Source organism: Streptopelia decaocto (assembly GCF_964273445.1).
Source record: "Streptopelia decaocto genome assembly, chromosome: 2".
In the NCBI taxonomy this organism is placed as follows: domain Eukaryota; kingdom Metazoa; phylum Chordata; class Aves; order Columbiformes; family Columbidae; genus Streptopelia; species Streptopelia decaocto.
The window spans coordinates 81,328,984-81,344,954 of NC_138655.1; positions in this window are offsets into that span (position 1 = coordinate 81,328,984).

Here is a 15,971-nt window from a genome sequence, read left to right on the forward strand (position 1 = left end):
CATGGACCTGCCTGCCTGCAGACAACCACTGGCCCATGGTCCATGGCTCATGGCTGCTACTAAGTTATGCTCTGTCTATCATTAAGTAGCCATGCTCTTGTTCTTTTAAACCACATTGTTTTCATTGTTTATGAGTTTTCAAGCAAATTCATACTTACTGTCAAAATGACTCTGAATTTACACATTTGCCTGACTGCTGTCAAAAATAATTATTCATCTAAAAACTTACTTTGTAAATGCCTTCACTGGCATTCAGAAGTTATACTTTACTACTTTCCTGCTTCAAAAGCTCAAGTCATCCAGTCAAGGTCTAGAAGCTATTCTTGATGATCTGGGTGATCAATCATATAGGACTCTAGTAAGCCAAGGCAGACTAACATCTGAAATCAAAGCAAACTGTTAATCCTGCACATGTTATGCAAAGACACAGAAGTTTGAATTTCAGAGACAAAATCTTATAGTGCCTTTTTAATATTTGCTAAAATGCTACTCAACATTCAAGTTTTGGTATATTTATGATTGAAGTTCTGTCATAAAATCCTCCTGTTTCCATGGAATTGTTTGCCAGAATCTAATCTTTCATTTAAATAAATAATGTTGATGTTTATTACATTTGGATACCTAGATACCTAGAGACTTTATCTGCATTAGTAGGCTGTTGGGGAATGGCTTAAGGACAAAGGACATGGGTCTACAGAGCAGTTGTATGAGCAGAGCCTGTTCTGAAAGCCTTAGCATAAGTAGCAAGACTAGGCTGCAGCAGAGACTACTGACTGCATCAGCAGAACTGGCAAGGACATTGCGACCTTGGCAGAGTTTCATAAATAACTTTAAGGAAACATGCGTAGCTAGTGAACCTCAAGTAGGAGGACCATGCAAATGTGACCGTTAGAGCTTAAGCCAATTAGTGAGTGACAAGTAGGCATAATTATTGTAGACTGTATAAGTATGCACTGTTTAAACTAATAAAGCAAACTATGATTTATCACTCACATTGAGTCGTCTCAGCTTGTTCCTCCGCCACTCAAAGTAGGTTTTTTTTCCCTTAGGCCGTACAGATGTAGACAGCAAGAGATATACTCTTCTACGGTTGAAACTTCCAAATGCCAACAACATATAAGCAGATGCAGTGTTCTATTCTGCAAACAGCCTGAAACAAGAGCTCTGGAAGGTGCAATGTATGCTCTTTATAGCACTGGTATATTAAGTGTGAAATTGAAAGATGTAATCAAGAAAATTATACACATTTCACTACTGCATATACAATTTGGATCATAAAGTCAAGGGAATAACTCAGCCCCTAGCTACTCCTATGTTACTAAACAAATTTACCACAGGCCGATATCCAAATGGAAACAACTGTAATTTAAAGACAGACAAGAGGGTAAATTAACAATTTCTACATGATTTCTTAACACATTAAATGTATGGAAAACATTAAGTTGAAATTAGCAGCATTTAATAACATATGAATGCAATGTTTAAAAAATTTTTGGTCATAAAAGAAATCTCTGGTGATTTGCAAAGTTTATTATATTATTCTCTATTTTCTAAAATTTCTGTCAATAAATTTTCCTTAATTAAAAAAAAAAAAACCTGAGTATTAGCAGAGGAGTGCAGGAAATCCCTCTCCTTCTTCACCCCCCTCTCTCAGTGTGTCATGGTTTAGCCCTAGCCAGCAACTTAGTACCTCACAGCTACACTCTCATTTCCCTCCACCCCCAGCAGGATGGGGAGGAGAATCAAAAAAGAAGGTAAAACTTGTTAGTTAAAATAAAAACAGTTTAACAGGACAGTAAGTTATACACTGGGTTACACCTTGTGGATTGTTACACAGAGACAGGGCACTGATCCAAAAATTAGGAGTGGGATGTGGGAGTACTGCAAGTCTGAAGCTTGGTCTGTGTGGACTAAAGAGTTCAGGCAGGTGAATGTGAACTTGTGCAGATGGAAGAGTCCCTTGACACAAAATGCCCTAGACTGGAGCATGAATTCAGAGTCTGCAAGATTAAGAGTTAATGGATCGTAATCAGCCTACATGATGTCCAAGCAATGTTTTGGTTCAGATTGAGACACCTGAGTTTTATGCTAATTAACTGAAGCAATAACTGGGTTTAAGAAGCAGGATTCATCTCCCTCTAACCCTAGCAAATCTCTTTGTTTAGTGGGACTTGCTTTTTATTTTTGCAAAGAGCACAGCTTTTAACAGGAACAACAAAACCAAAGCCGATCTATGATTCTGAAAAAATATGTAATGATGCTTAATGTAGAACCCCACTTGGTATTGTTGCCAGGGCCCTGAGAACACTAATAGGCCTTAATAACCCAACTCAGCCTCACCTGAGACCTTCACCACATGATCTGCCTATCATCCCAGGAGCCTTATTTCAGTACAAGCCTGGGGCTTCAGCTCTTTCTTTCGCTGAGTTGTAGGTGCATCTGTCTTCACCTCTGTCCATAGCTGTGCTTCTTTGAGTGACTTTGGACCCTTAGGTAGCTTGACTCCAGTCCTGTCTTCTGGTTGAACCTCTCAGACCTGTCCGGGAGATTCTGTCTTGTTTCTGACCTCATCTGATCTTGTTTCTGACTGGACCCCCTGACTGGACCTTGGCCCTGGTTTGCTGCTTGCCATAGCACTGATGTTCTCCAATACTAGCACCTGATTCTGCCTGCCATGACCAGGTATTGTGGGACAGTACCTGCCAGTGAGGGTACTGCCTGTGCTGGGTCACCTCAAAGCTCCTGGCTCCTTCTCCATCGTGAGTCAGTCCCACTCTTTTTACTCCACATAAAATGTAGGAAAGGAAGACACAGCTATTCTGGTTTTGTCAGGAGTATGTAAGGCAAGGTGCATGCACCAAATTTGGCTGAAGGAAATAGGTAGAAGGAGGATCCTATCAGGCTGAGGAATGAACTGCTTAGCTGCTCAGCCTTACAAGACATGGTAGCAGTTTCATTCCATGTGCGGGAAAAGATACTAGGGAGATTTTTACTTGATTTCACACTTGAAGGGCATATTTAGAGATCACACTTGGCATGCTATTAGGTGTCAAACCTTTCTTAAGGCCTGTTGGATATCCGTGTTTCCCCCCAGTAGGCTCATAGCAGTAATAATCATGCAGTGCAGAGCCTAATTCTAACCATGTTTCTGTCATGACAACGTCCACTATCTGTCATGACACTATGTCTGTGTTTGGAGATGTGATTTGTCAGTATTTTTACTACTATCACTTCCTCAACTGTAATTTAGAAGCAGCCATGAACACTGACAACCAATGCATTGTTCCTGACTACCACCCATCTGAACAACCTATTTGCAGGCAGCCTGCCCAGATTTGCCTGGCAGAATAATAGCAGACATAAGTATTGAAATCTTTTCTACACATGGGATTGTCTGGCTGGTCTGGACACTTCTGACAGAACTGAAGTAAAAATTGTTGTGGTGAGGCACAGGCTGCTCTGTTTGACCTTCCTAGATATAAAAGACCTGTAGATATTTTAACACAATTAAAAAACGGAAAAAAACCTCCTTGCATTCCTTTTGTAGTCTTGCCTTCATGCTACCTTAAATGCTAAAATGAAATATGAGATGACTTAACCATAAGTCACTAGAAAAAAAGAATACAAATGATTTTTCTGGCAGAATAATTTTAAAATAAATTTTATGCCTATAGTTCCACGGATGCAACATTTCACTGTGATTATTTCAATCTTTAAGGCTTAATTAAACCATTTTAAAGATCTATGACATTTCTTATTCATCTGAACTACTTACTGAGTACAGAAAGCTGTGCATTTCATTATTTATTTTATATTTCTGAAGAAAAGTGGGATTCTGGTATGTATTTTTTTAAGATAGTTCTTCACTAGAAAAGTGAACAGTGTTTTTGAACTCTAGTTATAAGATTTAAACTTCAAAGTCTTTTTTTGTTCTTTTACCACTTCTGTCTCCAATAACAGACTATTTTGTGTATATATATATATCTGTACAGAAACAAGCTTCAAAGATCACAGGAAATTATTTTAGCAATATCTTAGGAAGTGGCCTCCAACAACAATTTTTATTACTGCAAGGGATGATATAAACTTGAATTTCACCTTGTGTCTCTTCCAACATTGAATTCAGGCTCTTCTCTGTCAGGGACAATAATATTTTCACTACTTTATCCTCAAAACTACTCATCGCTGGTTCCCTCCTATCTCACAGGATTCATAAGACTCTGAGGGTCTTCTAACAAGATGTAATGGTATCTGCCATTTTTTTATGAGCTCGAATATATTGTATCATAAAGAATGGAAAAGATGCACCATTATTACTTGTACTGAAAGACCAGGAAATCTCAGATAATATCAGGATTCATTGAGCTAAACGACTTATCTGTACTAATAGAGATTGTTCACAGAAATAAAACTGGGCATATGATAGGTACCAGGTCTGTTGAGACCTGAAGGCTAAAAAAAGCGTGGTGCTGTCTGTATTTAGGAAACTGTAACTTAAACGCCTTGATTCAGCAAAGTTTTTTAGTACTTTAGGTGTATCTTTAAGCAATTTTCTTCACTGTGGTGTTATTGTTAGGAAATATTTGGTGTCTTAAACTAGAAACATATTCTCAAATCTATGAAATAAATGTCTTTATCACCATCTCACAGGAAACCTGTTGCAGCTTTAGTAATTGAATTACTGCCTCCTTATTATGAATCCAATACCATGACCTTTAATTCATTTATTTTATGGATATTTGGATAGCAAATCTTGGCCTTTTTACAGGCATTCAGGCTTTTTAGCCTGATGCCAGAATTACAGATTCAAGCAGACAGGCCTATTTTTATTTTTGTCTGTGCTGTCCTTCACCATTTGTACCAAAGTCAGTTTATTTTCTGTTTCAGACTGAGAGGAAGTGATCAGTTAACATAGATCTGAAGTAAATATAATGGATATAGGCTCTTTTAAACCTATTGAGACACAATAGAATTACCAAGGAGCTGCAAGAAAATGTTATTTTTTGAAAGAAATTGACTGATATGCTAGTGAACAGGGACAAAAATCATGTTATTTGTATTCTAGTTGATCTGGATGTACACAGGTGTCTTAATGATGCTATTTATTTTTTGTTGAAAGTTTGTTAAATAATACTGTGGAGTTTGGGGGGGTTGTGTTTGAGGATTCTGCAACCTGGAAGTGGGAGGTGGGAGAAATAAATTCAACTGTAATAACAGAGAAACAATGTTTCAGTCGGCTGATTGGAGCCAGCCCAGCGAGAGCCAGAGCCGGCGAGGTTCAGCAGAGATTAGGAAACTCAGAGGGAAATGTACAGGCACGGCGTGATTCCCGGCGGCCCCGATTCCCCACAGCCCCTGCAGCCATTGCGAGAGAGCGGCTGACGTGGCTGTGGGGGCGTTCCCATGGTGACGGCGACCACACCTCCTCCCCTTGCCTTGAAAAAGCCTTTGGGAGGGCAGCGACTAGTGCTGCCCACCAGGTGCAGGGAGGAGCAACCAGCTTGTGCAGCTGGTGAGTACCACCCGCACTGTGCTGCAGCAGTGGGTGTGGTAGCTTGTGCAGCAGGGTGCAGAGAGCACTTGTTGCTTGTCAGCCCTTCTAACCTATTGCCAGTATCCCAGACTGCTGACGACCATGGTCGCCTCCAGAAGGAGAGCTTGTCTCAAACAGACTGTGCCAACGCAGACTGAGGTTCTGTCCTGAACAGTGACTGTTCAGGTCTCCGGCTGCAGGGAGTGCCAGAGCCTGCTGCTGCCGGGGGAGGGAGGCCAGCACTCCACCTGTGTGAGGCGTGAGCAGGTGCAAGATCTGCTCGACATGGTTGTGAAACTTAAGGAGGAGGCTGAGATGCTGAGGACCATCAGGGAGTGCGAAAGGGAGATCGACTGGTGGAGTAACACCCTGATGTGCCAGTTGGAAAGGCCCCAGGGAGGTACCCCCCAAAAGGAGATGGACCTCTTGCCCTCTCGGACAGAGGCAGAAGTCCTGAGACAGCCTCACCCTTGTTGCTGTCGGGCAGAGGTAGGGGACCTAAAAGACTACGAGGGCTGGAAGCGTATTCCAGTTTGGCGTCATGGGCAGCCCCCATCCCTGCCTGCTTTGTCTCCCCAGGTGCCCCTCCGTAATAGGTTTGAGGCCCTGGATCTTGAAGAAGAGGTAGGGGAGGAGGTGGTGCCAAGCCTGCCTACAAGATCACATAGGAAGAGGCGGCTGACTTCACAACTTAAGACTGCCTCTGATAATAAAGAAAGAAGGGTGATTGTAATAGGAAATTCCCTTCTGAAAGGAACAGAGGGCCCAATATGCAGAGTTGACCCTCATCTTAGGGAAGTTTGTAGTCTACCTGGAGCCCGGATCAAGGATATCGCTAGAGAGCTCCCCAAGCTGGTGCACCTGACAGACTACTACCCACTGCTGGTCTTCCAGACAGATGGGAAGGAAGCTACTTCCCATAGTCTGAGGGGAATGAAGAACGATTTCAAGGTTCTTGGAAAGGATGGTGAAAGACTCAGGGGCTCAAGTGATCTTCTTTTCACTCCTTCCATCTTCAAGTGACGATGTGGGATGGAATAGGAAAATTCAGTCTCTAAATGGTTGGCTCCAGGACTGGTGCTACAGGCAGGGCTTTGGATTTTTTGATAATGGTTGGTTTTATAAGACTCCAGTCTGGACAGTGTTACGTGGGAAAGGTTTATCTCGCAGGGGCAAAAGGATGCTGGGGCAGGAATTAGCTGGGCTCATTTGGAGAGCTTTAAACTAGGCTCGAAGGGGGATGGGGTTGTAGCTGGGCTTGTCCCAGTGGGGCAGCATTCTAGAACTGATGAGGACCGGGTGGCCTCCTATGCCCCTAGGGAGAAATTGGTGTGCTCTGCTCGCTCCCTGAAATGCCTGTACACCAATGTGCGCAGCATGGGGAATAAGCAGGAGGAGTTAGAATCCTATGTTTGGTCGGGAGATTATGATCTGGTGGCAATTACAGAAACATGGTGGGACAGTTCACATGACTGGAATGTGGTCATGGATGGCTATGCACTTTTCAGGAAAGACAGGCCAGCCAGGCGTGGTGGTGGAGTTTCTCTCCATGTGAGAGAGCAACTACAATGTACTAAATTCTGCCCAGGAGCAGATGATGAGCGAGTTGAGAGTGTATGGGTCAGAATAAAGGGGCAGGCTGGCAGGGGTGACACTGTTGTGGGTGTCTATTACAGGCCACCAGATCAGGCTGAGGAAGTTGATGGGGCCTTCTATGGGCAGCTGAGAGTGGCCTCACAGTCACAGGCCCTGGTTGTTGTGGGTGATTTTAACTTCCCTGATGTTTGCTGGAAGGACCATTCAGCCAGCCAGCCACAGTCCAGGAGGTTCCTCCAGTGCATTGATGATAACTTCCTCATGCAGATGGTGGAGGAGCTGACTAGGAGAGGTGCACTGCTGGATCTCATCCTCACTAACAAGGAGGGTCTGGTTGAAGCAGTAAAGGTTGAGGGATGCCTGGGTTGCAGTGATGGTGGAGTTCAGCATCTTGTGTGGCAGGAACAGAATAGCAAGTAGAATTGCAAGCCTGGACTTTAGCAGGGCTAACTTTGGCCTTTTCAAGCAAGTGCTGGGGGAAATCCCATGGGCAAGACTGCTTGAGGGAAAGGGGGCCCAAGATAGCTGGATTGCATTCAGAGATTTCTTCTGCCATGCTCAGGATCAGAACATCCCCACACGCAGGAAGTCAAGGGAGGGAGCCAGGAGGCCTGCGTGGTTGAACAGGGATCTGTTGGGTATGCTCAAGCAGAAGAGGAGAGTTTACAGGTCATGGAAGCAGGGGCTGGCCACTTGGGAGGAATATAAGGCTGCTGTTAGAGGATATAGGAAGGCAGATAGGATAGCCAAGGCCTCCTTAGAATTACAGCTGGCGAGAGGGGTCAAGGACAGCAAAAAGAACTTTTTCAAATACATAGCAGATCAAACTAATACCAGAGGCAATGTAGGCCCACTGATGAATGGGGTGGGTGCCCTGGTGGCAGAAGATACAGAGAAGGCAGAATTACTGAATGCCTTCTTTGTCTCTGTCTACTCTGCCGGAGGCTGTCCTGGGGAGCCCTCTACCCCTGAGACCCCGGATGAAGCCAGGTCAATGGAGGAGTTTGCTTTAGTTGATGAGGACTGGGTTAGGGAGCAATTAAATAGTCTAGACATCCATAAATCCATGGGTCCAGATGGGATGCATCCGCGGGTGCTGAGGGAGCTGGCTGAAGTCATTGCTAGACCACTCTCCATCATCTTTGCCAAGTCTTGGGAAATGGGAGAGGTGCCCGAGGACTGGAGGAAAGCAAATGTCACTCCAGTCTTCAAAAAGGGCAAGAAGGAGGACCCGGGTAATTATAGACAGGTCAGCCTCACCTCTGTCCCTGGGAAAGTAATGGAACAGCTTATCCTTGCTGCCATCTCAAGGCATATCAAGGATAAGAGGGTTATTAGGGGCAGTCAGCATGGCTTTACCAAGAGTAAGTCATGCTTGACCAACCTCATAGCCTTTTATGAGAATGTCACAAGGTGGATGGATGATGGCAGAGCGGTGGATGTGGTCTACCTTGACTTCAGTAAAGCCTTTGACACAGTCTCCCACAGCATCCTCACAGCTAAGTTGAAGAGGTGTGGTCTAGACAACAGAGTAGTGAGGTGGGTTGCAAACTGGCTTAAGGAGAGAAGCCAGAGAGTGGTAGTCAATGGTGAGGAGTCTAGTTGGAGGCCAGTATCTAGTGGAGTGCCTCAGGGGTCAGTAGTGGGGCCTATATTATTCAATATATTCATCAATGATTTGGACGAGGGAATAGAGTGTAGTATCAGCAAGTTTGCTGATGACACCAAGCTGGGAGGAGTGGCTGACATGCCAGAAGGCTGTGCTGCCATCCAGCAGGACTTGGAAGGGCTGGAGAGTTGGGCGGGGAATAATCTGATGAAATTTAACAAGGGAAAGTGTAGAGTCCTGCATCTGGGCAGGAACAACCCCAGGTTCCAGTATAGGTTGGGGAATGACCTATTAGAGAGCAGTGTAGGGGAAAGGGACCTGGGGGTCCTGGTGGACAACAGGATGATCATGAACCAGGACTGTGCTCCTGTGGCCAGGAAGGCCAATGGCATCCTGGGGTGTATTACAGGGGGGTGGTTAGTAGATCAAGAGAGGTCCTCCTTCTCCTCTACTCCGCCCCGGTGAGACCCCATCTGGAATATCGTGTCCAGTTCCGGGCCCTTCAGTTCAAGAAGGACAGGGAACTGCTGGAGAGAGTCCAGCGTAAGGCAACAAAGATGATTAAGGGAGTGGAGCACCTCCCTTATGAAGAAAGGCTGAGGGAGCTGAGTCTCTTTAGTTTGGAGGAGACTGAGGGGTGACCTTATTAATGCTTATAAATATATAAAGGGTGAGTGCAACGAGGATGGAGCCAGGCTCTTCTCGGTGGCAAACGATGATAGGAGAAGGGGTAATGCGATCAAGCTGGAACACAAGAGGTTCCACTTACATTTGAGAAGAAACTTCTTCTCAGTGAGGGTGACAGAGCACTGGAACAGGCTGCCCAGGGAGGTTGTTGAGTCTCCTTCTCTAGAGACATTCAAAACCCGCCTGGACATGTTCCTGTGCGACCTCACCTAGGCGTTCCTGCTCCAGCGGGGGGATTGGACTAGATCATCTTTTGAGGTCCCTTCCAATCCCAAACATACTGTGATACTGTGATACTCTTAGTGAGCATGATCCAGATTAGGTATAAGGTATTTACCTCATTATTGGTGGGGAAAATTAGGGGCATCAGTACAAGTTAACCAAGCACTTCACTAGGAGAAGTTAATTTCTACCTCCAGAATGTCCATATCACTTATTCTGGCACAGCACAGTGGACCATACCTATACCTGAACAGCATAACTTTCCAAAGGCAACAGGGCACTTTTAAATGTTACCACAAGCTATCCTGCACCTATTCTTACTTCGTGGAAATTTGCAAGTGATTCATTTTGAGGACAATGTTACCTAACATACCACATTGATGTTTGCAGTAATGTTTACTGTATAAAAATTAATTAGAAATATATTAGAAACTCCATGAGTACAACTTTTGTTCCAGACTTTAAATTACTCTTTCAAAATATTTGTATCTCATATTTTTGTAATATACTTTCACCTTCTCTTTAATACTGCTTAATAGTTTGGGTGGTATAAAACTTTAATTCCTTTTCTGAATAGAAAGGATTAAAAAACAAAACAAAACAAAACTGTGTTTTGAAATGGTGGGAAGCTCTGTAATATCCTTCCCAATTATAAGTAAGCTCATCCTAAGCATTCTTTTTTTTTGGTTTTACAGATGCTTCCTGACAAAAGAGACTCTTTACTCTTTTGTGTTTGAAAACATACTGATTATAAATGAAGACATATTATCAGTACTGAGAAAAACCTTTTGTTCAAGGATGTATCTTTTATATTTCATGTTTCAACAAGACATTAAAATGGCTTGGTTATTAATAAAGCATTTCCTTTGCAAATACAAAACAAAGCAAAAATAATGGGTCTTGCTCAACATTGCAGCATCTTACAATAAAATCTCTGTTGTCTCTAATCTTTATCAATTGTATGCCTATCTTATTCTGTCAATCCTTGGGACAAAGCACTTCCTTCAGAGTGCCCATGGGAGCTCAGCTAAGCGTCATGTTCCCTGTGCCCATCTCCTCTGGCTGCAAGCTGTTTCTGAATCACTTTCTTGTCATCCTTGCTGACTGCTGAGGCTTTACCTCTTCAGTCATGTGGGAACTGCTAACTCATGCCTCTTTTGTTGAGAAGTTATTTCCTGACAGAGCCTTGGCTGTGGCAATAGTGCAGTCCTAGGTGAGCTGACATTGGTGATCCAGCATCTGCAGCCATGCCACCTCCTTCTCAGGGTGATGAGCTTTTCCTCACTCACTTGAGGCTCAGAAGGAGCCACCTCTCATGAGGCATGAGTTTCTGGGTTTGAGAGTAACACCGTTTTGCCCCTGCATGAAAGAACCTTCCCAAATGTGCTCCTAGGTCCACCGGATATACTGGTGTGGTACTGCTAGTACATGCTGCTGAGGTGCCAGATGTTTCCCATGGCCCATGTAACCCTGCAGCCGCTTACTCCTCTTCCTCTTGTCATGCTGGCTTCTAGCTCTGCAATTACCTTACAAGGGAACACAGGGCTCTGGAATTTCAGTTTATCTTCGGGACCATGCAATTGAGTAACAGACTCTTTATTCCTGGTACAGCATCTCATTATTCTAATTTGACCAGGCTTACAGATTGGTTGCAAACTTTTGGTAGTATGAGGCAGAAAAAATGTGTAGTTGTTTGTAACTCTCATACAAGGGCTAAATATCCATTAAAGTAGAATTATTATATTAGGTAAATGTTTATTTATTTATTTATTTGTATTTCTTTACTGGTAAAATCTAGGTGGTTTCCACATCCCTTGGCCATCTGAGAAACCTGCGATGATAAATTCTCAGCCTGATTGGTGACACCACTAATGTGCAGAACAAGTAGGCATGTAAATTTACCAGATTAGAAAGACCTTCTAAAGTGACTAATTGTTTCTTGGATATGAAATTGCAGTTCTTCTGTTTAAAGGACAATTATTAGTTCTAGAAATAATTTTCATCTAATGGCTGTTTATATACATCTGGAAGACAATTATCACAAGAAGTGAGCCTGAGAGATAAAATGCAATAAATACACAGTGTAAATGAGGCCTGCAAAGTTATAGAAGAGTATAGAAAATACCTTGAGGATGTTGTTGCGTTAACTCATGTTGAAATACATTTTCTAAGTCTGACTGAACTGTGATTCATAATGTAATTTAAGAAAACAATTTCAGACAAAGCATGATATTTAATGTATAATTTTAACTAACACAGGTTATTCATAGAGAAATAATTTGATAGGACTTCTAAAAAGTAGAAAACTCATATCTTCCTCTATAAAATAAAATATATATATATATACACATGTTTTTTCTTAAACACCTCATTTTTTTTTAGAAGTTGCTAATTTGCTTTGTGTTTATACTCTACCTGGCAAGACGAATTAGAAACCTTAATGATTTCTCAAGTTTTTCAAATTTAAAATACAGGATGTTTCAAAAAGATGGACCTAATTTGAAATCACAATATTCTCAACTATCATCTCAATGTTGGTCATACATCAGGTGGAGAGAACATACAGCATTTATGAAAAGATTGCTGATACTTGATGTCTCATTAAACCTTGTCTAAAATTTTGTGCACTTGTAACATGTTGTCATAATGAAATATACTGCTTTGAAATTGGGTCCATCTTTTGCAATACTTGTAATATTAAACTAAACATTTAAGGGAAAAAGAGAAATGCTGCTGGATATTTTTTAATATATTGTTAAAATCCATGCCTTATTAAGTCTAAAGTAAACAGGTTTTATTTACATAAACTGAGAATTCCTTTAAATGCTATTTTCAGTTATGCTTGTTTTAGGAGCCATGATTTTAAATCAAATTTAAATGTAACACAGAACAAATAGTTAATTTTGAATTATCACAGAATCACAGAATGTTAGGGAGAGGAAGGGACCTTGAAAGATCATCTAGTCCAATCCCCCCACCGGCGCAGGAATGCCTAGATGAGGTTACACAGGAAGGCGTCCAGGTGGGTTTTGAATGTCTCTAGAGAAGGACACTCCACAAACTCCCTGGGCAGCCTGTTCCAGTGTGCTGTCACCCTCACTGAGAAGAAGTTTCTTCTCAAATTTAAGTGGAACTTCTTGTGTTCCCGTTTGAACCCACTGACCCTTGTCCTATCATTGGTTGTCACTGAGGAGAGCCTGGCTTCGTCCTCGTTGCACTCACCCTTTATATATTTGTAAACACTAATAAGGTCACCCCTCAGTCTCCTCCAAGCTAAAGAGACCCAGCTCCCTCAGTCTTTCCTCATAAGGGAGATGTTCCACGCCCTTAATCATCTTTGTTGCCCTACCCTGAACTCTCTCCACCAGTTCCCTGTCCTTCCTGAACTGAGGGGCCCAGAACTGGACACAATATTCCAGATGTGGTCTCACCAGAGCAGAGTAGAGGGAGAGGAGAACCTCTCTTGACCTACTAACCAGCCCCCTTCTAATACACCCCAGGATGCCATTGGCCCTCCTGGCCACAAGGGCACAGTGCTGGCTCATGGTCATCCTGCTGTCCACCAGGATCCCCAGGTCCCTTTCCCCTATACTACTCTCTAATAGGTCATTCCCCAACCTATACTCGAACCTGGGGTTGTTCCTACCCAGATGCAAGACTCTACACTTGCCCTTGTTATATTATTTAATTAATTTTTTCCCCACCCAACTCTCCAGCCTGTCCAGGTCTCACCGAATGGCAACACAGCCTTCTGGCATGTCAGCCACTCCTCCCAGCTTGGTGTCATCAGCAAACTTGCTGATACTACACTCTATTCCCTCGTCCAAATCATTGATGAATATATTGAATAATATAGGCCCCACTACTGACCCCTGAGGCACTCCACTAGATATAGGCCTCCAACTAGACTCCTCCCCATTGACCAAGACTCTCTGGCTTCTCTCCTTCAGCCATTTCGCAGTCCACCTCACATTCAGACTGCAGTCCCTCAGTTTAGCTGTAAGGATGCTGTGGGAGACTGTGTCAAATGCCTTACTCAAGTCAAGGTAGACCACGTCCACCGCTCTGCCATTATCCATCCATCTTGTTAAGTTCTCATAAACATCAATGAGGTTGGTTAAGCACGACTTCCCTTTGGTGAAGCCATGTTGATTGCCCCTAATGACCCTCTTATCCCTGATGTGCCCTGAGATGGCACCAAGGGTAAGTCATTCCATCAGTTTCCCAGGGATGGAGGTGAGGCTGACCTGTCTATAGTTACCCAAGTCCTCTTTTTTGCCCTTTTTGAAGACTGGAATGACATTTGCTTTCCTCCAGTCCTCACGCACCTCTCCCGTTTCCCAAGATTCGGCAAAGATGATGGAGAGTGGTCTAGCAATGACCTCAGCCAGCTCCCTCAGCATCCACGGGTGCATCCCACTGGACCCATGGATATATGGATGTCCAGATTGCCTAATTGCTCCCTAACCCAGACCTCATCAGTGAAGGCAAATTCCTCCATTGTCCTGACTTTCTCTGGGGCCTCAGGGGTACGGTGCTCCTCCAGACAGCCTCTGGCAGAGTAGACAGAGACAAAAAAGGCATTGAGTAACTCTGCCTTCTCTGTATCTTCTGTCACCAGGTCACCCACCTTGTTCATCAGTGGGCCTACATTGCCTCTGGTGTTAGTTTTATCTGCCACATATTGGAAAAAGCTCTTCCTGTTGTCCTTGACCCCTCTCACCAGGTTTAACTTTAAGGAGGCCTTAGTTTTCCTAGTTGCCTCCCTACACCCTCTGACAACAGCCTTATATTCTCTCCAAGTGGCCAGCCTCTCCTTCCATGATCTATAAACTCGCCTCATCCACTTGAGCATACCCAGCAGTTCCCTGTTTAACCATGCAGGTCTCCTGGCTCCCTTCCTTGACTTGCTACGTGTCGGGATGCTCTGATCTTGTGCGCTGTAGAAACAGTCCCTGAACACTAACCAACTATCTTGGGCCCCTTTACCTTTAAGCAGCCTTGTGATGGATTATTAATTGAATATAATTACTTTAAGATAGAGATAACAAATAGTTAAAATAAGGTAAAACTGCAGAGGCCAGGGAAAATGATGAGGTTTTTTGGACAGAGTGAACACTGTTATAAGGCCATTCCTTACAGAAAATTACTCTTAAAATTTTAAACTAGAAAATATTGGCTATTAAAAAAAAAAGGAAATTAATACATAAGTATTGCAGTTGCACACCTCCCTCATCCACCCGCCCATTTCTTTCGATGTGGAAGGTGCATGCACACCCCCTACTCTTCCCCAACACATCCTCACTCTCTTGCAATGTGGCAGTTATTAGCTCCCTTTGTTTAAACCTCTGTTGCTTAGGTACAAGAGCGGAAGAGGTGCTGAAGAGTCAAGAAGTTTCTGGGCTCCCATAGCCAGAGCCTGGGGGGATGCCGAGAAGTTTTGGGATGCCCATAGCCAGAGTGGGAGTGCAGAGAAGCTGAGAAGCTTCTGGAATGCCCACAGTCAGATCTGACAAGACTATAAAAATCGGGTTCCTGCTGAGGCTTCCCTTTGTGTGTGTCCTCTCGGAGCAGCAGGCCAAAATGCAGTCAAGAGCAACCCTCCCCTTAGACCAGCATGCCATCTAAGGTAAACTCTCGGAAATGGGATTCCCTCATCACCACGTGTGGGTGAGTGATAACTTAATAATTCCTCGCTGGACTAATGAGTGTATTTTCTTTAATATAATTCCTTGCTTTAATATAAATGAGTGTTTTCCTCACTAGACAAGTGAGTGTATTTTCCTGGAGTCAAGGACGGCTCTAGCATTGGTTTTCATGAGCCACGTGTATGCACACTGTGGATCTCCATTACTCTTATTTGCTGTACCCCAATATTTTCCTCAACTGATATCCGAACCTGTATTTTATGTTACCAGAGTGCTAACTGATTGTATAACCCCTGTTTTGAATCGGTTGTTTTCCTGGACTTCTCTGGACAGAATATAAGTCTGGTTTGGACCTGGTTGTCTGCCTAAAACTAATTTCAGGGTCCCTCAATGGCAATAAGTAAACAATTTCAATAATCAACAATTTCATTATATAATGTACACATATACAAAGGATGGTATGTATCTTTAACATAAGTTAAAACACAATGTTAGAAATATTTTAGATAACAAAGGTTTTTTAAACTTTATTAGCAACTACACTCATGTTTATTAAGCAAAATGTCATCGGACAGTCACAGTATTTCAAACTTATAAATATATAATCTCACAAGGCCATGTAGCCAAAATGGCTTAAGGTTTTCTAGAGTGAAGAGGGAATACATTTGCAGTTTTC